The sequence below is a fragment of the Pristiophorus japonicus genome, chromosome 12, assembly GCF_044704955.1.
Source record: "Pristiophorus japonicus isolate sPriJap1 chromosome 12, sPriJap1.hap1, whole genome shotgun sequence".
NCBI classification, from domain to species: domain Eukaryota; kingdom Metazoa; phylum Chordata; class Chondrichthyes; family Pristiophoridae; genus Pristiophorus; species Pristiophorus japonicus.
The window spans coordinates 103,172,424-103,196,526 of NC_091988.1; the positions used below are offsets into that span (position 1 = coordinate 103,172,424).

At 48.4% G+C, this 24,103-nt stretch overlaps 1 protein-coding gene across 2 annotated transcripts in view; it reads left to right on the top strand.

Annotated features, from left to right (window-relative positions):
- LOC139277400 (voltage-dependent calcium channel subunit alpha-2/delta-2-like) overlaps positions 1-24,103 on the top strand; it is a 1,881,585-nt gene that overhangs the window by 290,512 nt on the left and 1,566,970 nt on the right. The window lies entirely within an intron of this gene.

The following is a 24,103-nucleotide window of genomic DNA, read 5'->3' on the forward strand; positions in this document are numbered from 1 at the left end:
GAGTTTTTCAAACAGACGGTGTATGTCTGAGTGTGGGAGATTGTTTGGATAAGACAGTGTCTGTCTCTGGGTCTTGGGGAGTGTTTTGATCAGACGATGTCTGTCGCTGGGTGTTGGGTAGTGTTTGGATCAGATGGTGTCTGTCTCTGGGTGTTGGGGAGCATATGGATCAGATAGTGTCTGTCTGTGTGTGTGTTCGGGTACATTTGGGTCAGATAGTGTCTGTCTCTGGGTGTTGGGCACTGTTTGGATCAAATGGTGTCTGTCTATGTCTTTGGAAGTATTTGGATCAGACAGAGTTGGCTCTGGGTGCTGGGGACTGTTTGGATCAGACGGTGTCTGTCTGGGTGTTGTGGAATTGTAGGATCAGATGGTGTCTGTCTCTGGGTGTATATGAATGTTTGGATATAACAGTGTGTTTCTGAATGTTGGCGAGTGTTTGGATCAGATGGTGTCCATCTGGCTATGGCTTTAGCGGTGTGTTTTGATCAGGCGGCGTCTGTCTGAAGGTGTTGGCGAGTGTTTGGATCAAACGATGTCTGTTTCTGAATGTTCCGGAGTGTTTTGATCAGACGATGTCTGTCTCTGTGTGTTTGGGAGTGTTTGGATCAGACAGTGTCTGTCTTAGCGTGTTGGGGAGTGTTTGGATCAGACAGTGTCTGTCTCAGGTTCTTGGGGAATGTTTGAATCAGACGGCGTCTGTCTCTGAGTTTGGGCATTGTTTGGATCAGACAATGTCCATCTCTTGGTGTTACGGAGTGTTTGCATTAGATAGTGTCTGTCTCTGAATGTTGGGGTGTGTTTGGACCAGACAGTGTCTGTGTGGTCCACGTTATTGGGTTGTGTTTGGATCAGGCGGTGTCTGTCTCTGGGTGTTGGGCTCTGTTTGGATCAGGCAGTGTCTGTCGGGGTGTTGTGGAATGTTTGGATCAGACGGTGTCTGTCTGTCTCAGGGTGTTGGGGAGTGTTTGGATCAGATGGTGTCTGTCTGGCTCTTGTTATTGTGGTGTGTTTGTATCAGACGGTGTCTATCTTTGGGTTTTGTGGACTGTTTGGATCCGACGATGTCTGTCTGAGTGTTGGGCATTGTTTGGATCAGACATTGTCTGTCTCAGGTTCTTGGGGAGTGTTTGAATCAGACGGCATCTGTCTCTGGGTATTGGGGAGTCTTTGGACCAGACGGTGTCTGTGTCTGGGTGTTGGGGAGTGTTTGGATCAGACAGTTTCTGTCTTAGCGTGTTGGGGAGTGTTTGGATCAGACGGTGTCTGTCTCAGGTTCTTGGGGAATGTTTGAATCAGACGGCGTCTGTCTCTGAGTTTGGGCATTGTTTGGATCAGACAATGTCCATCTCTTGGTGTTACGGAGTGTTTGCATTAGATAGTGTCTGTCCCTGGATGTTGGGGTGTGTTTGGACCAGATGATGCCTGTCTCTGAGTGTTGGGGAGTGTTTGGATCAGATAGTGTCTGTGTGGCTCTCGTTATTGGGTTGTGTTTGGATCAGGTGGTGTCTGTCTCTGGGTGTTGGGCTCTGTTTGGATCAGGCAGTGTCTGTCTGGGTGTTGTGGAATGTTTGGATCAGACGGTGTCTGTCTGTCTCAGGGTGTTGGGGAGTGTTGAAACAAACGGTGTCTGTCTCTGGGTGTTGGGGAGTGTTTGGATCAGATGGTGTCTGTCTGGCTCTCGTTATTGTGGTGTGTTTGTATCAGACGGTGTCTATCTTTGGGTTTTGGAGACTGTTTGGATCAGACGATGTCTGTCTGAGTGTTGGGCATTGTTTGGATCAGACGGTGTCTGTCTCAGGTTCTTGGGGAATGTTTGAATCAGACGGCGTCTGTCTCTGAGTTTGGGCATTGTTTGGATCAGACAATGTCCATCTCTTGGTGTTACGGAGTGTTTGCATTAGATAGTGTCTGTCTCTGGATGTTGGGGTGTGTTTGGACCAGATGATGCCTGTCTGTGGGTGTTGGGGAGTGTTTGGATCAGACGGTGTCTGTGTGGCTCTCGTTATTGGGTTGTGTTTGGATCAGGCGGTGTCTGTCTCTGGGTGTTGGGCTCTGTTTGGTCAGGCGGTGTCTGTCTGGGTGTTGTGGAATGTTTGGATCAGACGGTGTCTGTCTGTCTCAGGGTGTTGGGGAGTGTTGAATCAAACGGTGTCTGTCTCTGGGTGTTGGGGAGTGTTTGGATCAGATGGTGTCTGTCTGGCTCTCGTTATTGTGGTGTGTTTGTATCAGACGGTGTCTATCTTTGGGTTTTGGGGACTGTTTAGATCAGACGATGTCTGTCTGAGTGTTGGGCATTGTTTGGATCAGATGGTGTCTGTCTCAGGTTCTTGGGGAGTGTTTGAATCAGACGGCGTCTGTCTCTGGGTATTGGGGAATCTTTGGACCAGACGGTGTCTGTGTCTGGGTCTTTGGAAGTGTTTGGAGCAGACAGTGTCTGTCTGAGTTTGGGCATTGTTTGGATCAGACGCTGTCCATCTCTGGGTGTTACGGAGAGTTTGCATCAGATAGTACCTGTCTCTGGATGTTGGGGTGTGTTTGGATCAGACAATGTCTGTCTGGGTGTTGTGGAATGTTAAGATCAGACCGTGTCTGTCTCAGGGTGTTTGGGAGTGTTTCAGTCAGATAGTGTCTGACTGTCTCTGCGTCGTGGGCACTGTTTGAATCAGACGGTGTCTGTCTCTAGGTGTTGGGAAGTGTTTGCATCAAACAGTGTCTGTTTCTGAGTGTTGGTGAGTGTTTGGATCAGAAAGTGTCTGTTTCTGGGTGTTGGGGAGGGTTTGGATCAGACGGTGTCTGTCTGTCTCTGGATGTTGGGGAGTGTTTGCATCAAACGGTGTCTGTTTCTGAATGTTGGGTAGTGTTTGGATCAGAAGGTATCTGTCTCTGGGTGTTGGGGAGTGTTTGCATCTAACGGTGTCTGTTTCTGAATGTTGGGGAGTGTTTGGATCAGACGATGACCGTCTCTGGGTGCTACGGAGTGTTTTGATCAGACGATCTCCCTCTGTGTGTTGGGGAGTGTTTGGATCAGACGGTGTGTGTCTTAAAGTGTTGGGGAGTGTTTGGATCAGACGGTGTCTGTCTCTGGGTGTTGGGTAGTTTTTGGATCACACGGTATCTGTCTCTGGGTGTTGGAGAGTGTTTGGATCAGACGATATCTGTCTCTGGATGTTGGGTAGTGTTTCGATCAGACGGTGTCTGTCTGTCTCTGCTATTGGGGAATGTTTGGATCAGACAGTGTCTGGGTGTGAGGGAGTGTTTGGATGTGACATTGTCTGGCTCTGGGTGTTGGAGAGTTTTCGTGATAACTGTCTTTGTGTGTTGGGGAGAGTTTGGATCAGTAGATGTCTCTCTCTGGGTACTGGGGAATGTTTGGATCAGAGGGTGTCTGCCTGTGGGTGTTGGGGACTGTTTGGATCAGGCTGTGTCTGTCCCTGGGTGTTGGGTAGTGTTTCGATCAGACGACGGGCTGTCTGTCTCTGAGTATTGGGGAATGTTTGCATCAGACAGTGTCTGGGTGTTGGGGAGTGTTTGGATCGGACGGTGTCTGTCTGGCTCTGCTTATTGGGTGTGTTTAGATCAGACGGTGTCTGTCTCTGGATGTTGGGATTCTTTGGATCAGATGGTGTCTGTCTCAGGGTATTGGGTTGCATATGGATCAGATAGTGTCTGTCTCTGAGTGTTGGGCACTGTTTGAATCAAATGGTGTCTGTCTATGTCTTTGGAAGTTTTTGGATCAGACAGAGTTGGCTCTGGGTGCTGGGGAGTGGGGATCAGACGTTGTCTGTCTGGTGTTGTGGAATATTAGGATCAGACGCTGTCTGTCTCTGGGTGTATATGAATGCTTGGATCTAACGGTGTGTTTCTGAATGTTGGCGAGTGTTTGGATCAGATGGTGTCCATCTGGCTATGGTTATAGCAGTGTGTTTGGATCAGGCGGTGTCTGTTTCTGAATGTTACGGAGTGTTTTGATCAGACGACGTCTTTCTCTGTGTGTTTGTGAGTGTTTGAATCATACGGTGTCTGTCTCTGGGTGTTGGGGAGTTTTTGCATCAGACGGTGTCTCTCTGACTCAGGTTATTGGGATGTGTTTGGATCAGATGGTGTCTCTCTGACTCTGTTTATTGGATGTGTTTGGATCAGACGGTGTCTCTCTGACTCTGGTTATTGGGATGTGTTTGGATCAGACGGTGTCTCTCTGACTCTGGTTATTGGGATGTGTTTGGAGCAGACGGTGTCTGACTCTGAGTGTTTGGGAGTGTTTGGATCGGACGGTGTCTTGTCTGGCTCTGCTTATTGGGTGTGTTTGGATCAGACGGTATCTGTCTCTGGATGTTGGCGAGTGTTTGGATCAGAAGGTATCTGTCTCAGGGTATTGGGGAGTGTTTGGATCAGGTGGCATCTGTCTAGCTCTCATTATTGTGGTGTGTTTGTATCAGGCGGTGTCTATCTTTGGGTTTTGGGGTCTGTTTGGATCAGACGATGACATTCTCTGGGTGCTAGAGAGTGTATGGATCAGACGTTGTCTGTCTCAGGTTCTTGGGGAGTGTTTGAATCAGACCGCGTCTGTTTCTGGGTATTGGGGAGTCTTTGGACCAGACGGTGTCTGTGTCTGGGTGTTGGGGAGTGTTTGGATCAGATGGTGTCTGTCTCTGAATGTTGGCGAGTTTTTGGATCAAAAGGTGTCTGTTGCTGAATGTTGGGGAGCGTTTGGATCAGACGGTGTCTGTCTCATGGTATTGCTGAGTCTTTGGACCAGATGATGCCTGTCTCTGAGTGTTGGGGAGTGTTTGGATCAGACGGTGTCGGTCTCTGAATGTTGGGGAGTGTTTGGATCAGACGGTGTCGGTCTCTGAATGTTGAGGAGTCTTTGGATCGGACGGTGTCTGTCTGGCTCTGGTTATTGTACTGGCTCCTGCACTATGTGGGAAATCAGGGACGCCTCTGGTGTCGCTGACGACTATGTGTGCGGGAAGTGTATCCGCCTCAAGCTCCTGACGGACCGCGTTGCGGAATTGGAGCTGGAGGTGGATTCACTCTGGAGCATCCACGATGCTGAGAATGACGTGAATAGCAGGTTTAGTGAGTTGGTCTTACCGTAAGTAAAGGGTCCACAGCCAGATAGGGAATGGAAGACCAACAGGAAGAGCAGCGCAAGGAATGTAGTGCCGGGATCCCCTGCGGTCACTCCCCTGCAAAACAGATACACCGCTTTGAGTACTGTTGAGGGGGATGACTCATCATGGGGGAGCAGCAGCAGCCAAGTTCTTGGCTCCGTGGCTGACTGCTGCACAAGAGGGCAGGAAAAAGAGTGGGAGAGCGATTGTGATAGGGGATTCAATTGTAAGGGGAATAGATGGGCGTTTCTGTGGCCGCAACCGAGATTCCAGGATGGTATGTTGCCTCCCTGGTGCAAGGGTCAAGGATGTCTCGGAGGAGGCGCAGGACATTCTGAAAGGGAGGGTGAGCAGCCAGTTGTTGTGGTGCACATTGGTACCAACGATATAGGTAAAAAACGGGATGAGGTCCTACGAGACGAATTTAAGGAGCTAGGAGCTAAATTAAAAAGTAGGACCTCAAAAGTAGTAACCTTGGAATTGCTACCAGTGCCACGTACTAGTCAGAGTAGGAATCGCAGGATAGCTCAGATGCATATGTGGCTTGAGCAGTGGTGCAGCAGGGAGGGATTCAAATTCCTGGGGCATTGGAACCGGTTCTGGGGGAGGTGGGACCAGTGCAAACCGGACGGTCTGTACCTGGGCAGGACCGGGACCAATGTCCTAGGAGGAGTGTTTGCTGGTGCTGTTGAGGAGGAGTTAAACTAATATGGCAGGGGGGTGGGAACCAATGCAGGGAGACAGAGAGAAACAAAATGGAGACAGAAGTAAAAGACAGAAAGGAGATGAGTAAAAGTGGAGGGCAGAGAAACCCAAGGCAAAAAACAAAAAGGGCCACTTTGCAGCAAAATTCTAAAGGGTTGAAGTGTGTTAAATAGGCAAGCCTGAAGGCTCTGTGCCTCAATGCGAGGAGTATTCGGAATAAGGTGGACGAATTAACTATGCAGATAGCAGTTAACGGACACGAAGTGGTTGGCATCACGGAGACATGGCTCCAGGGTGACCAAGGCTGGGAACTCAACATCCAAGGGTATTCAATATTTAGGAAGGATAGACAGAAAGGAAAAGAAGGCGGGGTGGCGTTGCTGGTTAAAGAGGAAATTATTGCAATTGTAAGGAAAGACATTAGCTTGGATGATGTGGAATCGGTATGCGTGCAGCTACGGAATACCAAGGGGCAGAAAACATAAGTGGGAGTTGTGTACAGACCTCTAAACAGTAGTAGCGATGTTGGAGAGGGCATCAAACAGGAAATTAGGGGTGCATGCAATAAAGGTGCAGCAGTGATCATGGGTGACTTTAATATGCATATAGATTGGGCTAACTAAACTGGAAACAATATGGTGGAAGAGGATTTCCTGGAGTGCATAACGAATGGTTTTCTAGACCAATATGTTGAGGAACCAACTAGGGGGGAGGCCATCTTAGACTGGGTGTTGTGTAATGAGAGAGGATTAATTAGCAATCTCATTGTGCGAGGCCCCTTGGGGAAGAGTGACCATAATATGGTGGAATTCTACATTTGGATGGAGAATGAAACAGTTAATTCAGAGACCATGGTCCAGAACTTAAAGAAGGGTAACTTTGAAGGTATGAGGCATGTATTGGCTAGGATAGATTGGCGAATGATACTTAAGGGGTTGACAGTGGATGGGCAATGGCAGACATTTAGAGACCGCATGGATGAACTACAACAATTGTACATCCCTATCTGGCGTAAAAATAAAAAAGAGAAGGTGGCTCAACCTTGGCTATCAAGGAAAATCATGGATAGTATTAAAGCCAAGGAAGTGGCATACAGATTGGCCAGAAATAGCAGCGAACCCGGGGACTGGGAGAAATTTAGAACTCAGCAGAGGAGGGCAAAGGGTTTGATTAGGGCAGGAAAAATAGAGTACGAGAGGAAGCTTGCAGGGAACATTATGACGGACTGCAAAAGCTTCTATAGATATGTAAAGCAAAAAAGGTTAGTAAAGACAAACGTAGGTCCCCTGCAGTCAGAATCAGGGGAAGTCATAACTGAGAACAAAGAAATGGCAGACCAATGGAACAAGTACTTTGGTTCGATATTCACTAAGGAGGACAAAAACAACCTTCCGGATGTAAAAGAGGTCAGAGGGTCTAGTAAGAAGGAGGAACTGAGGGAAATCCTTATGAGTTGGGAAATTGTGTTGGGGAAATTGATGGGATTGAAGGCCGATAAATCCCCAGGGCCTGATGGTCTGTATCCCAGAGTACTTAAGGAGGTGGCCTTGGAAATAGCAGATGCATTGTCAGTCATTTTCCAACATTCTATAGACTCTGGATCAGTTCCTATGGAGTGGAGGGTAGCCAATGTAACCCCCCCTTTTTAAAAAAGGAGGGAGAGAGAAAACAGGGAATTATAGACAGCCTGACATCAGTAGTGGGTAAAATGATGGAACCAATTATTAAGGATGTCATAGCAGCGCATTTGGAAAGAGGTGACATGATAGGTCCAAGTCAGCATGGATTTGTGAAAGGGAAATCATGCTTGACAAATCTTCTGGAATTTTTTGAGGATGTTTCCAGTAGAGTGGACAAGGGAGAACCAGTTGATGTGGTTTATTTGGACTTTCAGAAGGTTTTCGACAAGGTCCCACACAAGAGATTAATGTGAAAAGTTAAAGCACATGGTATTGGGGGTAGTGTGCTGACGTGGATTGAGAACTGGTTGTCAGACAGGAAGCAAAGAGTAGGAGTAAATGGGTACTTTTCAGAATGGCAGGCAGTGACTAGTGGGGTGCCGCAAGGTTCTGTACTGGAGCCCCAGCTGTTTACACTGTACATTAATGATTTACACGAGGGGATTAAATGTAGTATCTCCAAATTTGCGGATGACACTAAGATGGGTGGCAGTGTGAGCTGCGAGGAGGATGCTATGAGGCTGCAGAGTGACTTGGATAGGTTAGGTGAGTGGGCAAATGCATGGCAGATGAAGTATAATGTGGATAAATGTGAGGTTATCCACTTTGGTGGTAAAAACAGAGTGACAGACTATTATCTGAATGGTGACAGATTAGGAAAAGGAGAGGTGCAACGAGACCTGGGTGTTATGGTACATCAGTCATTGAAGGTTGGCATGCAGATACAGCAGGCGGTTAAGAAAGCAAATGGCATGTTGGCCTTCATAGCGAGGGGATTTCAGTACAGGGGCAGGAAGGTGTACTACAGTTGTACAGGGCCTTGGTGATGCCACACCTGGGAGTATTGTGTATAGTTTTGGTCTCCTAACTTGAGGAAGGACATTCTTGCTATTGAGGGAGTGCAGCGAAGGTTCACCAGACTGATTCCCGGGATGGCGGGACTGACATATCAAGAAAGCCTGGATCAACTGGGCTTGTATTCACTGGAGTTCAGAAGAATGAGAGGTGATCTCATAGAAACGTTTAAAATTCTGACGGGTTTCGACAGGTTCGATGCAGGAAGAATGTTCCCAATGTTGGGGAAGTCCAGAACCAGGGGTCACAGTGTAAGGATAAGGGGTAAGCCATTTAGGACCGAGATGAGGAGAAACTTCTTCACCCAGAGAGTGGTGAACCTGTGGAATTCTCTACCACGGAAAGTTGTTGAGGCCAATTCACTAAATATATTCAAAAAGGAGTTAGATGTAGTCCTTACTATTAGGAGGATCAAGGGGTATGGCGAGAAAGCAGGAATGGGGTACTGAAGTTGCATGTTCAGCCATGAACTCATTGAATGGCGGTGCAGGCTCGAAGGGCCGAATGGCCTACTCCTGCACCTATTTTCTGTGTTTCTATGTTTCTATTGGGGTGTGTTTCGATCAGACGGTGTCTATCTCTGGAGTTTGGCGAGTGTTTGGATCAAACGGTGTCTGTTGCTGAATGTTGCTGAGTGTCTGGATCAGACGGTGTCTGTCTCAGGTTGTTGGGGAGTATTTGGATCAGACAGTGTCTGTGTGGCTCTCGTTTTTGGGGTGAGTTTGGATCAGACGGTGTCTGTCTCTAGATGTTGCGCTGTGTTTGGATCAGACGTATCTGTCTCAAGGTATTGGGGAGTGTTTGGATCAGACGGTTTCTGTCTGGGTGTTGTGGAATGTTAGGATCAGACGGTGTCTGTCTCTGGGTATTGGGGAGTGTTTGGATCAAACAGTGTCTGTTTCTGAGTGTTGGGGAGTGCTTGGATCAGAAGGTGTCTGTCTCAGGGTGTTGGGCATTGTTTGGATCAGGCGATGACTGTCTCTGGGTGCTACAGATTATTTTGATCATATGATGTCCCTCTGTGTGTTGGGGAGTGTTTAGATCAGACGGTGTCTGTCTTAAGATACTGGGGAGTGTTTGAATCAGACGGTGTCTGTCTCTGAGTGTTGGGGAGTGTTTGGATCGGACGGTGTCTGGCTCTTGTTATTGGGGTGTGTTTGGATCGGACGGTGTCTGTTTCTGAGTGTTGGCTAGTGTTTGGATCAAACGGTGTCTGTCTCTGGTTATTGCTGAGTCTTTGGACCAGACGATGCCTGTCACCTAGTGCTGATGAGTGTTTGGATCAAATGGTATCTGTTTCTGAATGTTGGGGAGTGTCTGTACCAGACAGTGTCTTGGCTCTTGTTTTTGGGGTGTTTTTGGATCAGACGGTATCTGTCTCAGGGTGTTGGGAAGTGTTCAGATCACACGGCGTCTGTGTGGCTCTCGTTATTGGGGTGTGGTGAGAGGGGAGCGACCTGTCAAAAGCCCAGCGGGAGATCGAGAGCCAGCGGCAGTTGGTGAGAGGGGAGCGACCTGTCAAAAGCCCAGCGGGAGATCGAGAGCCAGCGGCAGTTGGTGAGAGGGGAGCGACCTGTCAAAAGCCCAGCGGGAGATCGAGAGCCAGCGGCAGTTGGTGAGAGGGGAGCGACCTGTCAAAAGCCCAGCGGGAGATCGAGAGCCAGCGGCAGTTGGTGAGAGGGGAGCGACCTATCAAAGGCCCAGCGGGAGATCGAGAGCCAGCGTACCGGTGCAGCTACAGCGGGAGAGAAAGCAAAATGGAAGTAGAAAGTAATCAAAAAGTGACGTCACAGCCAATGTGGTAAGTGATTGGCTGGTGATTGGTGAGTAGCTTTTCTTTTCTTTATTATATCAGTAAGTGAACTGCAACATTGTTATTACCAATTTAAGGGTATCTAAGGTTAAGACATGGCAGGAGAGCTCGGCCATGTGATATGCTCCTCCTGTACCATGTGGGAACTCGGGGACACTTCCGGTGTCCCTGGGCGCTACGTGTGTGAGAAGTGTATCCGCCTCGAGCTCTTGACGGTCCGCGTTGCGGAATTGGAGCTGAGGGTGGATTCACTCTGGAGCATCCACGATGCTGAGAATGCCGTGAGTATCACGTGTAGTGAGTTGGTCTTACCGCAGGAGAAGGGTCCACAGCCAGATAGGGAATGGAAGACCAGCAGGAAGAGCAGTGCAAGAAAGATAGTGCAGGGGTCCCCTGTGGTCATCCCCCTGCAAAACAGATACACTGCTTTGAGTACTGTTGGGGAGGATGACTCATCAGGGGAGGGCAGCAGCAGCCAAGTTCATGGCACCGTAGGTGGCTCTGCTGCAAAGGAGGGCAGGAAAAAGAGTGGGAGCGCGATAGTGATAGGGGATTCGATGGTGAGGGGAATAGATAGGCGTTTCTGCGGACGCAACCGAGACTCCAGGATGGTATGTTGCCTCCCTGGTGCAAGGGTCAAGGATGTCTCGGAGCGGGTGCAGGACATTCTGAAATGGGAGGGAGAACAGCCAGTTGTCGTGGTGCACATTGGTACCAACGACATAGGTAAAAAAAGGGATGAGGTCCTACGAAAAGAATTTAAGGAGCTAGGAGCTAAATTAAAAAGTAGGACCTCAAAAGTAGTAATCTCGGGATTGCTACCAGTGCCACGTGCTAGTCAGAGTAGGAATCGCAGGATAGCGCAGATGAATACATGGCTTGAGCAGTGGTGCAGCAGGGAGGGATTCAAATTCTTGGGGCATTGGAACCGGTTCTGGGGGAGGTGGGACCAGTACAAACCGGACGGTCTGCACCTGGGCAGATCCGGAACCAATGTCCTAGGGGGAGTGTTTGCTAGTGCTGTTGGGGAGGAATTAAACTAATATTGCAGGGGGATGGTAACCTATGCTGGGAGACAGAGGGAGACAAAAATGAGGCAAAAGCAAAAGACAGAAAGGAGATGAGGAAAAGTGGAGGGCAGAGAAACCCAAGGCAAAGAACAAAAAGGGCCACTGTACAGCAAAATTCTAGAAGGACAAAGGGTGTTAAAAAAAGCAAGCCTGAAGGCTTTGTGTCTTAATGCAAGGAGTATCCGCAATAAGGTGGATGAATTAACTGTGCAAATAGATGTTAACAAATATGATGTGATTGGGATTACGGAGACGTGGCTCCAGGATGATCAGGGCTGGGAACTCAACATCCAGGGGTATTCAACATTCAGGAAGGATAGAATAAAAGGAAAAGGAGGTGGGGTAGCATTGCTGGTTAAAGAGGAGATTAATGCAATAGTTAGGAAAGACATTAGCTTGGATGATGTGAAATCTATATGGGTAGAGCTGCAGAACACTAAAGGGCAAAAATTGTTAGTGGGAGTTGTGTACAGACCTCCAAACAGTAGTAGTGATGTTGGGGAGGGCATCAAACAGGAAATTAGGAGTGCATGCAATAAAGGTGCAGCAGTTATAATGGGTGACTTTAATATGCACATAGATTGGGCTAGCCAAACTGAAAGCAATACGGTGGAGGAGGATTTCCTGGAATGCATAAGGGATGGTTTTCTAGACCAATATGTCGAGGAACCAACTAGGGGGGAGGCCATCTTAGACTGGGTGTTGTGTAATGAGAGAGGATTAATTAGCAATCTCATTGTGCGAGGCCCCTTGGGGAAGAGTGACCATAATATGGTGGAATTCTGCATTAGGATGGAGAATGAAACAGTTAATTCAGAGACCATGGTCCAGAACTTAAAGAAGGGTAACTTTGAAGGTATGAGGCATGAATTGGTTAAGATAGATTGGCTAATGATACTTAAGGGGTTGACTGTGGATGGGCAATGGCAGACATTTAGAGACCGCATGGATGAATTACAACAATTGTACATTCCTGTCTGGCGTAAAAATAAAAAAGGAAAGGTGGCTCAACCGTGGCTATCTAGGGAAATCAGGGATAGTATTAAAGCCAAGGAAATGGCATACAAATTGGCAAGAAATAGCAGCGAACCTGGGGACTGGGAGAAATTTAGAACTCAGCAGAGGAGGACAAAGGGTTTGATTAGGGCAGGGAAAATGGAGTACGAGCAGAAGCTTGCAGGGAACATTAAGGCGGATTGCAAAAGTTTCTATAGGTATGTAAAGAGAAAAAGGTTAGTAAAGACAAACGTAGGTCCCCTGCAGTCAGAATCAGGGGAAGTCATAACGGGGAACAAAGAAATGGCAGACCAATTGAACAAGTACTTTGGTTCAGTATTCACTAAGGAGGACACAACCAACCTTCCGGATATAAAAGTGGTCAGAGGGTCTATTAAGGAGGAGGAACTGAGGGAAACCTTTATTAGTCGGGAAATTGTGTTGGGGAAATTGATGGGATTGAAGGCCGATAAATCCCCAGGGCCTGATGGACTGCATCCCAGAGTACTTAAGGAGGTGGCCTTGGAAATAGCGGATGCATTGACAGTCATTTTCCAACATTCTATTGACTCTGGATCAGTTCCTATCGAGTGGAGGGTAGCCAATGTAACCCCACTTTTTAAAAAAGGAGGGAGAGAGAAAGCAGGGAATTATAGACCGGTCAGCCTGACCTCAGTAGTGGGTAAAATGATGGAATCAATTATTAAGGATGTCATAGCAGCGCATTTGGAAAATGGTGACATGATAGGTCCAAGTCAGCATGGATTTGTGAAAGGGAGATCATGCTTGACAAATCTTCTGGAATTTTTTGAGGATGTTTCCAATAAAGTGGACAAAGGAGTACCAGTTGATGTGGTATATTTGGACTTTCAGAAGGCTTTCGACAAGGTCCCACACAGGAGATTAATGTGCAAAGTTAAAGCACATGGGATTGGGGGTAGTGTGCTGACGTGGATTGAGAACTGGTTGTCAGACAGGAAGCAAAGAGTAGGAGTAAATGGGTACTTTTCGGAATGGCAGGCAGTGACTAGTGGGGTACCGCAGGGTTCTGTGCTGGGGCCCCAGCTGTTTACATTGTACATTAATGATTTAGACGAGGGGATTAAATGTAGTATCTCCAAATTTGCGGATAACACTAAGTTGGGTGGCAGTGTGAGCTGCGAGGAGGATGCTATGAGGCTACAGAGTGACTTGGATAGGTTAGGTGAGTGGGCAAATGCGTGGCAGATGAAGTATAATGTGGATAAAAGTGAGGTTATCCACTTTGGTGGTAAAAACAGAGAGACAGACTATTATCTGAATGGTGACAGATTAGGAAAAGGGAAGGTGCAACGAGACCTGGGTGTCATGGTACATCAGTCATTGAAGGTTGGCATGCAGGTACAGCAGGCGGTTAAGAAAGCAAATGGCATGTTGGCCTTCATAGCGAGGGGATTTGAGTACAGGGGCAGGGAGGTGTTGCTACAGTTGTACAGGGCCTTGGTGAGGCCACACCTGGAGTATTGTGTACAGTTTTGGTCTCCTAACTTGAGGAAGGACATTCTTGCTATTGAGGGAGTGCAGCGAAGATTCACCAGACTGATTCCCGGGATAGTGGGACTGACCTATCAAGAAAGATTGGATCAACTGGGCTTGTATTCACTGGAGTTCAGAAGAGTGAGAGGGGACCTCATAGAAACGTTTAAAATTCTGACGGGTTGGACAGGTTGGATGCAGGAAGAATGTTCCCAATGTTGGGGAAGTCCAGAACCAGGGGTCACAGTCTAAGGATAAGGGGTAAGCCATTTAGGACCGAGATAAGGAGAAACTTCTTCACCCAGAGAGTGGTGAACCTGTGGAATTCTCTACCACAGGAAGTAGTTGAGGCCAATTCACTAAATATATTCAAAAGGGAGTTAGATGAAGTCCTTACTATTCGGGGGATCAAGGGGTATGGCGTGAAAGCAGGAAGTGGGTACTGAAGTTTCATGTTCAGCCATGAACTCATTGAATGGCGGTGCAGGCTAGAAGGGCTGAATGGCCTGCTCCTGCACCTATTTTCTATGTTTCTATGTTTCTATGTGTTTGGATCAGACTGTGTCTGCCTCTGGGTATTGTGCTCTGTTTGCATCAGGCAGAGTCTGCCTCTGATGTTGGGGAGTTTTTGGATCAGACTGTGTCTTTCTGAGCGTTGGGGAGTGTTTGGATCAAACGGTGTCTGTTTCTGAGTGTTGGGGAGTGTTTGGATCAGAAGATGTCAGTCTCTGGGTGTTGGGGAGTGTTTGGACCAAACAGTGTCTGTTTCTGAGTGTTGGGGAGTATTTGGATCAGACGGTGTCTGTCTTGCCTCTGTTTATTGGGGTGTGTTTGGATCAGACGGTGTCTGTCTCTGGATGTTGGCGAGTGTTTGGATCAAACGGTATCTGTTTCTGAATGTTGGGGAGTGTTTAGATCAGACGGTGTCTGTCTCTCTGTGTTGGGGATGTTTGGATCAAATGGTGTCTGTCTCTGGATGTTGGCGAGTTTTTGGATCAAAAGGTGTCTGTTGCTGAATGTTGGGGAGTGTTTGGATTAGACGGTGTCTGTCTCATGGTATTGCTGAGTCTTCTAACCAGACGATGCCTGTCTCTGTGTGTTGGGGAGTGTTTGGATCTGACGGTATCTGTCTCAGGGCGTTGGGGAGTGTTTGGATCAGGCGGTATCTGTCTGGGTGTTGTGGAATGTTAGGATCAGACGGTGCCTGTCACTGGGTGTTGGAGTGTGTTTGGATCAGACGGTGTCTGTCTGTCTCTGGGTGTTGAGGAGTGTTGAATCAAACGGTGTCTGTTTCTGAATGTTGGGGAGTGTTTGGATCAGGTGGTATCTGTCTGGGTGTTGTGGAATGTTAGGATCAGACGGTGCCTGTCTCTGGATGTTGGGGAGTGTTTGGATCAGACAGTGTCTCTGGGTGTTGGGGAATATTTGGATCCATTGGTGACTGTTTCTGAATTTTGGGAAGTGTTTTGATGAGAAGGTGTCTGTCTCTGGGTGTTGGGGAGTGTTTGGATCAGACGGTGTCTGTCTGGATCTGGTTATTTGGGTGTGTTTGGATAAGGCGGTGTCTGTCTCTGGTTGTTGGCGAGTGTTTGGATCAAACGTGTCTGTTTCTGAATGTTGGGGAGTGTTTGGGTCAGACGGTGTCTGTGTGGCTCTCGTTATTGGCGTGTGTTTGGTCAGACTGTGTCTGTCTCTGGGTGTTGGGCTCTGTTTGGATCAGGCGGTGTCTGTCTCTGAGTGTTGGGGAGTTTTTGGATCAGACGGTGTCTGTCTCTAGGTGTTGGAGAGTGTTTAGATCAGACGGTTTCTGTCTGGGTGTTGTGGAATGTTAGGATAAGACGGTGTCTGTCTCTTGGTATTGGGGAGTGTTTGGATCAGACGGTGTCTGTCTCAGCGTGTTGGGCATTGTTTGGATTCAGACAATGACCGTCTCTGGTTGTTACGGAGTATTTTGTTCAGACGATGTCCCTCTCTGTGTTGGGGAGTGTTTGGATCAGACGGTGTCTGTTTCTGAATGTTGGGGAGTGTTTGGACCAGATGGTATCTGTCTGCGTCTTGTAAAATGTTAGGATCAGACCGTGCCTATGTGAGGGTGTTGGGGAGTCTTTGGATCAGACAGTGTCCGTCTCAGGGTGTTGGGCAGTGTTTGGATCAGACGGTGTGTGTCTGGCTCTGGTTATTGGGGTGTGTTTGGATCAGATGGTGTCTGTGTCTGGGTGTTGGGGAGTGTTTGGATCAGATGGTGTCTGTGTGGGTTTCGTTATTGGGGTGTGTTTGGTTGAGACGGTGTCTCTGGGTTTTTGGGAGTGTTTGGATCAGAAGGTGTCTGTCTCTGGATGTTGGGGAGTGTTTGGATCAGACAATGTCTCTGGGTTTTTGGGAGTGTTTGGATCAGAAATTGTCTGTCACTGGGTTTTGGGGAGTGTTTGGAGCAGACAGTGTCTGTCTCTGGATGTTAGGGAGTGTTTGGATCAGACAGTGTCTGTTATGGGTGTTGGGGAGTGTTTGGATACATTGGTGTCTGTTTCTGAATGTTGGGGAATGTTTGGATCAGAAGGTGTCTATCTGTGGGTGTTGGAGAGTGTTTGGAGCAGACGTTGTCTGTCTGGGTGTTGCAGACTGTTAGCATCTGCCGGTGTCTGTCTCTGGGTGTTGGGGAGTGTTTGGATCAGATGGTGTCTGTATGTCTCTGGGTGTTGGGGAGTGTTTGAATCAGACGATGTCTGTCTCTTGATGTTGGGGAGTGTTTGGATCAGACGGTGTATGCCTCTGGGTATTGGTGAGTGTTTAAATCAGTCGGTGTCTGTCTCAGGGTGTTGGGCGGTGTTTGGATCAGACGGTGTATGCCTCTGAGTGTTGGGGAGTGTTGGAATCAGACGGTGTCAGTGTTGCTCTTGATATTGGGGAGTGTTTGGATCAGACGGTGTCTGTCTCTGGGTATTGGGGAGTGTTTGAATCAGATGGTGTCTATTTGTGTGTTGGAGAGTGTTTGGATCCATTGGTGTCTTTTTCTGAATGTTCGGGATTGATTGGATCAGAAGGTGTCTGTCTCTGGATGTGGGGGAGTGTTTGGATCAGACAATGTCTGGGTGTTGGGCAGTTTTTGGATCAGACGATGTCCGTCTCTGGGTGGTGCAGAGTGTTTTGATCGGACAATGCCTGTCTGGAAGTTGGGGAGTGTTTGGATCAGACTGTGTCTGTCTCTGGGTGTCGGCGAGTGTTTGGAGCAGACGGTGTCTGTCTGTCTCTGGGTGTTGGGGAATGTTTGGATTGGATGGTGTCTGTCTGGCTCTGGTTATTGGGGTGTGTTTGGATCAGATGGTGTCTGTCTCAGGGTGTTGGGCAGTATTTGGATGAGAAGGTTTATGCCCTTGGGTGTTGGGGAGTGGTTGAATCAGACGGTGTCTAGTGTCTGGATGTTGGGGAGTGTTTAGATCAGCCAGTGTTTGTCTCTGGGGGTTGAAGAATGATTGAATCCATTAGTGTCTGTTTCTGAATGTTGTGGAGTGTCTGGATCAGACGGTGTCAATCTCTGAGTGTTGGGGAATGTTTGGATCAGACGGTGTCTGTGTGGCTCTCGTTTTTGTGGTGTCTTTGGTTCAGACGGTGTCTGCCTCAGGGTGTTGGGGAATGTTTGGATCAGATGGTGTCTGTCTGTCTCTGGGTGTTGGGAAGTGTTGAATCAAACGGTGTCTGTTTCTGAATGTTGGGGAGTGTTTGGATCAAACGGTGTCTGTTTCTGAATGTTGACGAGTGTTTGAATCAGAAGGTGTCTGTCTCAGGGTGTTGGACATTGTTTGGATCAGACGGTGTCTGTGTGGATCTCGTTTATGGGATGTGTTTGGATCAGACTGTGTCTGTCTCTGGGGGTTGGGCTGTTTTTGGATCAGACAGTATCCGTCTCAGGGTATTGGGAAGTGTTTAGATCACACGGCGTCTGTGTGGCTCTCGTTATTGGGGTGTGTTTGGATCAGACTGTGTCTGTCTCTGGGTGTTTGGCTCTGTTTGGATCAGGCAGTGTCTGGCTCTGAATGTTTGGGAGTTTTTGGATCAGATGATGTCATTCACTGGGTGTTGGGGAGTGTTTGGATCAGGCGGTTTCTGTCTGGGTGTTGTGGAATGTTAGGATAAGACGGTGTCTGTCTCTGGGTATTGGTGAGTGTTTAGATCAAACAGTGTTTGTTTCTGAGTGTTGGGGAGTGTTTGGATCAGACGGTGTCTGTCTGTCTCTAGTTGTTGGGGAGTGTTGAATCAAACGGTGTCTGTTTCTGAATGTTGACGAGTGTTTGAATCAGAAGGTGTCTGTCTCAGGGTGTTGGACATTGTTTCGATCAGACGATGACTGTCTCTGGGTGCAACGGAGTGTTTTGATCAGACGATGTCCCTCTGTGTGTTGGAGAGTGTTTGGATCAGACGGTGTCTGTCTCTGGATGTGGGCGAGTGTTTGGATCACACAGTGTCTGTTTCTGAATGTTGGCGAGTGTTTGGATCAGACGGTGTCTGTCTCTTGGTGTTGGGGAGTGTTTGGATCAGACGGTGTCTGTCTTTAGGTGTTGGGGAGTGTTTGGATCAGGTGGTGTCTGTCTTTGAATGTTGGCGAGTGTTTGGATCAGATGGTGTCTGTATGGCTCTCGTTTTTGGGGTGTGTTTGGAACAGACTTTTTCTGTCTGCCTCTGGTTATTGGGGTGTGTTTGGGTCAGACGCTCTCTGTCTCTGGATGTTGGCGAGTGTTTGGATCAAACGGTGTCTGTTTCTGAATGTTGGGGAGTGTTTGGATCAAATGGTGTCCGTCTCTGGGTATTGCTGAGTCTTTGGACCAGACGATGCCTCTCTCTGGGTGTTGGTGAGTGTTTGGATCAAATGGTATCTGTTTCTGAATGTTGGGGAGTGTCTGGATCAGACAGTGTCTCTGAATGTTGGCAAGTATTTGGATCAGATGGTGTCTGTGTGGCTCTCATCTTTGGGGTGTGTTTGGATCAGACTGTGTCTGACTCTGGGTGTTGGGCTGTAATTGGATCAGACGGTATCTGTCACAGGATGTTGGGAAGTGTTTGGTTCACACGGCGTCTGTGTGGCTCTTGTTATTGGGGTGTGTTTGGATCAGACTGTGTCTGTCTCTGGGTGTTAGGCTCTGTTTGGATCAGGCAGTGTCTGGCTCTGAATGTTGTGGAATGTTCGGATCAGACAGTGTCTGTCTCTGGGTGTTGGGGAGTGTTTGGATCAAACAGTGTCTGTTTCTGAGTTTTGGGGAGTGTTTGGATCAGACGGTGTCTGTCTGTCTCTGGACGTCGGGAGTGATGAATCAAACAGTGCCTGTTTCTGAATGTTGGGGAGTGTTTGGATCAGAAGGTGTCTGTCTCAGGATGTTGGGCATTGTTTGGATCAGACGATGACAATCTCTGGGTGCTACGGAGTGTTTTGATCAGACGATGTCGCTCTGTGTGTTAGGGAGTGTTTGGATCAGACGGTGTCTGTCTTTAGGTGTTGGGGAGTGTTTGGATCAGGAGGTGTCTGTCTCTGGATGTTGGCGAGTGTTTGGATCACACGGTGTCTGTTTCTGAATGTTGGGGAGTGTTTGGATCACACGGTGTCTGTTTCTGAATGTTGGCGAGTGTTTGGATCAGAAGGTGTCTGTCGCTTGGTGTTGGGGAGTGTTTGGGGCAGACGGTGTCTGTCAGGGTGTTGCGGAATGTTAGCATCAGATGGTGTCTGTCTTTGGGTGTTGGGGAGTGTTTGGATCCGACGGTGTCTGTCTGCCTCTGGTTATTGGGGTCTGTTTGGGTCAGACGGTCTCTGTCTCTATGTTGGCGAGTGTTTGGATCAAACGGTGTCTGCCTCTGAGTGTTGGGTTGTGTTTGGATCAGACGGTGTCTGCGTCTGGGTGTTGAGGTGTGTTTGGAACAAACGATGTCCGTCTGTGTGTTCGGGAGTGTTTGGATCAGACAGTGTCTGTTATATATGTTGGAGAGTGTTTTGATCCATTGGTGTCTGTTTCTGAATGATGGGGAGTGTTTGGATCAGAAGGTGTCTATCTGTGGGTGTTGGGGAGTGTTTGGATCAGACGGGATCTATCTCTGGGTGTTGGGGAATGTTTGGATCAGACGGTCTCTGTCTCTGGATGTCGGGGAGTGTTTGGATCAAACAATATCTGTTTCTGAGTGTTGGGGAGTGTTTGGATCAGACGTTGTCCGTCTTTGGGTGATGGGGAATGCTTGGATCATGCTGTGTCTGTGTGGCTCTCGTTATTGGGGTATGTTTGGATCAGACAGTGTTTGTTTCTGGGTGATAGGGATTGTTTAGATCAGTAGGTGTCTTCCTGGGTATTGTGGAATGTGAGGATCAGGCGGTGTCTGTCTTAAGGTGTTGGGGAATGCTTGGATCAGACGGAGTCTGTCTCTGAGTGTTGGGGTGTGTTTGGATTGGATGGTGTCTGTCTGGCTCTGGTTATTGGGGTGTGTTTGGATCAGATTGTGACTGTCTCAGGGTGTTGGGCAGTATTTGGATGAGACGGTGTGTGCCCCTGGATGTTGGGGACTGTTTAGATCAGCCAGTGTTTGTCTCTGGGTGTTGAAGAATGTTTGGATCCATTAGTGTCTGTTTCTGAATGTTGGCGAGTGTTTGGGTCAGACGGTATCTGTCTCAGGTTGTTGGGGAGTGTTTGGATCAGACGGTGTCTGCGTGGCTCTTGTTTTTGCGGAGTGTTTGGATCAGACTGTGCCTGTCTCTGGCAGTTGGGGAGTGTTTGGTTCAGACGGTGTCTGCCTCAGGGTGTTGGGGAATGTTAGGATCAGACGGTATCTGTCTGTCTCTGGGTGTTGGGAAGTGTTGAATCAAACGGTGTCTGTTTCTGAATGTTGGGGAGTGTTTGGATCAGAGGGTTTCTATCTCAGGGTGTTGGGGAGTGTTTGGATCAGACTGTGTGTGTTTGGCTCTGGTTATTGGGGAGTGTTGGACATTGTTTGGATCAGACGATGACCGTCTCTGGGTGCTACGGAGTGTTTTGACAGACGATGTCCCTCTGTGTGTTGGTGAGTGTTTGGATCAGACGGTGTTTGTCTTAAGGTGTTGGGGAGTGTTTGGAGCTGACGGTGTCTGCCTCTGGTTATTGGGGTGTGTTTGGATCAGACGGTCTCTGTCTCTGGATGTTGACGAGTGTTTGCATCAAATGGTGTCTGTTTCCGAATGTTAGGGAGTGTTTGGATCAAACGGTGTCCATCTCTGGGTATTGCTGAGTCTTTGGACCAGACGATGCTTCTCTCTGGGTTTTGGTGAGTGTTTGGATCAAATGGTATCTGTTTCTGAATGTTGTGGAGTGTCTGGATCAGACAGTGTCTGTCTCTGAATGTTGGCAAGTGTTTGGATCAGACAGTGTCTGTGTGGCTCTCGTTCTTGGGCTGTGTTTGGATCAGACGGTATCTGTCACAGGGTGTTGGGAAGTGTTTGGTTCACACGGCGTCTGTGTGGCTCTTGTTATTGGGATGTGTTTGGATCAGACTGTATCTGTCTCTGGGTGTTAGGCTCTGTTTGGATCAGACGGTGTCTGGCTCTGAATGTTGTGGAATGTTCGGATCAGACGGTGTCTGTTTCTGGGTGCTGGGCTCTGTTTGGATCAGGCGGTATCTGTCTCAGGGTGTTGGGGTGTGTTTGGTTCAGACGGTGTCTGTCTCTGGGTGTTGGGAAGTGTTTGGATCAGACGGTGTCTGTCTGGGTATTGGGGAGTGTTTGGATCAGACACTGTCTGTCTGGGTGTTGGAGAGTGTTTGGGCTGGACGGTGTCTGTCTCTGGGTGTTGGGGTGTCTTTGGATCAGGCGGTGTTTCTCTCTGGGTGATAGGGAGTGTTTGGATTAGACGGTGTCTGTCTCTGTGTGTTGGGGAATGTTTGGATCAGACGGTGTCTGTGTTTGGGTGTTGGGGCCGTTTGGAGCAGACGCTGTCCGTCTGTGTGTTGGGGAGTGTTTGGATCAGAAGGTGTCTGTGTAGCTCTCGTTATTGGGGTGTGTTTTGTTCAGACAGTGTCTGTCTCTGGATGTTGTGAAGTGTTTGGATCAGACATTGTCTGTTATGGGTGTTGGGGAGTGTTTGGATCAGACGTTGTCTGTCTCTCTGTGTTGCGTTATGTTTGGATCAGACAGTGTCTGTCTCTGGGTGTTGGGATTGTTTCAATCAAACAGTGTCTGTCTGTCTGTGTGTTGGACAGTATTTGAATCGGATGGTATCTGTCTCTGGGTGTTGGGGAATGTTTCGATCAGACGGTGTCTGTTGCCGGGTGTTGCGGAGTGTTTGGATCAGACGGTGTCTGTGTCTGGGTGTTGAGGAGTATTTGGAACGAACAGTGTCTGTTTCTGTGTGTTGGGAATGTTTGAATCAGACGGTGTCTATCTCTGGGAGTTGGGGAATCTTTGGATCAGGCAGTGTCTGGGTGTTAAGGAGTACTTGCATCAGACGTTGTCTACCTCTGGATGCTGGGGAGTGTTTGGATCAGGCGGTGTCTGTCCCTGGGTGTTGGATCGTGTTTCGATCAGACATTGGCTGTCTGTCTCTGAAAGTTGGGGAATGTTTGGATCAGACAGTGTCTTGGTGTTGAGCAGTGTTTGGATGAGACGGTGTCTGTCTCTGGGTGTTGGGGAGTGTTTGCATCAGATGGTGTCTGTCTCTGTGTGTTGCGGAGTGTTTGGTTCAAACGGTGTCTGTTTCTGAGTGTTGGGAAATGTTTGGGATCGGAGGGTGTCTATCTGACTTTGGATATTGGGGAATGTCTGGATCAGGCAGTGTCTGTCTCTGAGTGTTGGGAATTGTTTGGATCAGATGATGTGTCTCTGGGTGTTCGGGAGTGTTTCAGTCAGATGATGTCTGTCTGTCTCTGGGTATTTGGGAGTGTTTGGATCAGACGTTGTCTGTCTCTGTGTTGGTTTATGTTTGGATCAGACGGCGTCTGTCTCTGAGTGTTGGGGAGTTTTGGAAATGACCGTGTCTGTCTGTGGATGTTGGGGAATGTTAGGATACGACGGTGTCTGTCTCTGTGTATTGGTTTATGTTTGGCTCAGACGATGTCCGTCTTTGGGTCCTGGGGAATATTTGCATCAGACGGTGTCTGTCTCTGAGTGTTGGGGAGTGTTTGGATCAAACGGTGTCTGTCTGGGAGTTGCGGAATGTTAGGATCAAACGGTGTCTGTCTCAGGTTTTTCGGGAGTGTTTAAGTCAGATGGTGTCTGTCTGTCTCTGGGTGTTGGGGAGTATTTGGATCTGATGTTGTCTATCTCTCGGTGTTGGGGAGTGTTTGGATCAAGTGGTGTCTGTTTCTGAGTGTTGAGTAGTGTTTCGATCAGACATTGGCTGTATGCTTCAGGGTGTTGGGGAGTGTTCGGATCAGACAGTGTCTGTCTCTGGGTGTTGGGGAGTGTTTGGCTAAGACGATGTCTGTCTCTGTGTGTTGAGGAGTGTTTGGATCAGACGGCGTCTGTCTCGGCGTATTGTGGAGTGTTTGGATCAGACAATGTCCGTCTCTGGGTGTTGGAGTGTATTTGGATCAGACGTGTCTGTATCTGGATGTTGGGGCATGTTTGGATCAGATGGTGTCTGTCTCTGGATATTGTGGAGTGTTCGGCTCAGACTGTGTCTGTCTCTGGAAGTTAGGGAGCGTTTGGATCAGAGAGTGTCTGTCTGACTCTGGGTATTGGGGAGTGTTTGGATCAGAGAGCGTCTGTCTGACTCTGGGTATTGTGGAGGGTTTGGATCAGTCGGTGTCTGTTTCGGAATGTTGGGAAGTGTTTGGGTCAGACGGTGTCCGTCGATGGGTGTTGTGGAGTGTTTGGAGCAGACGGTGTCTGTTTGGGAGTTGCGGAATGTTAGGATCAGTCGGTGTCTGTCTCAGGGTGTACGGGAGTGTTTCAGTCAGATGGTGTCTGACTGTCTCTGGGTGTTGCGGAGTGTTTGGATCAGACCGTCTCTGTCTCAGGATATTGGGGAGTGTTTGGATCAGACGGTGTATATCGTTGTGTGTTGGGCAGTGTTTGGATCAGACAGTATCCGTCTCTCGGTGATGGGGAGTGTTTGGATCAGACCATCTCTGTCTCGGAATGTTGGGAGTGTTTGGATCAGACGGTGTCTGTCTCTGGATGTTGATGAGTGTTTGAATCAGGCGGCATCTGTCTCTGGGTGTTAGGGAGTCGTTGGATCAGGCAGTGTCCATCTCTGGGTGTTAAGGAATGTTTGGATCAGATCGTCTGTTTCTCAGGCTGTTGGGAGTGATTGGATCAGACGGTGTCTGCTTCTGGGTTTTGGGGAGTGTTTGGATTAGAAGGTGTCAGTCTCTCGGTGTTGGGGAGTGTTTGTATCAGACCGTCTCTGTCTC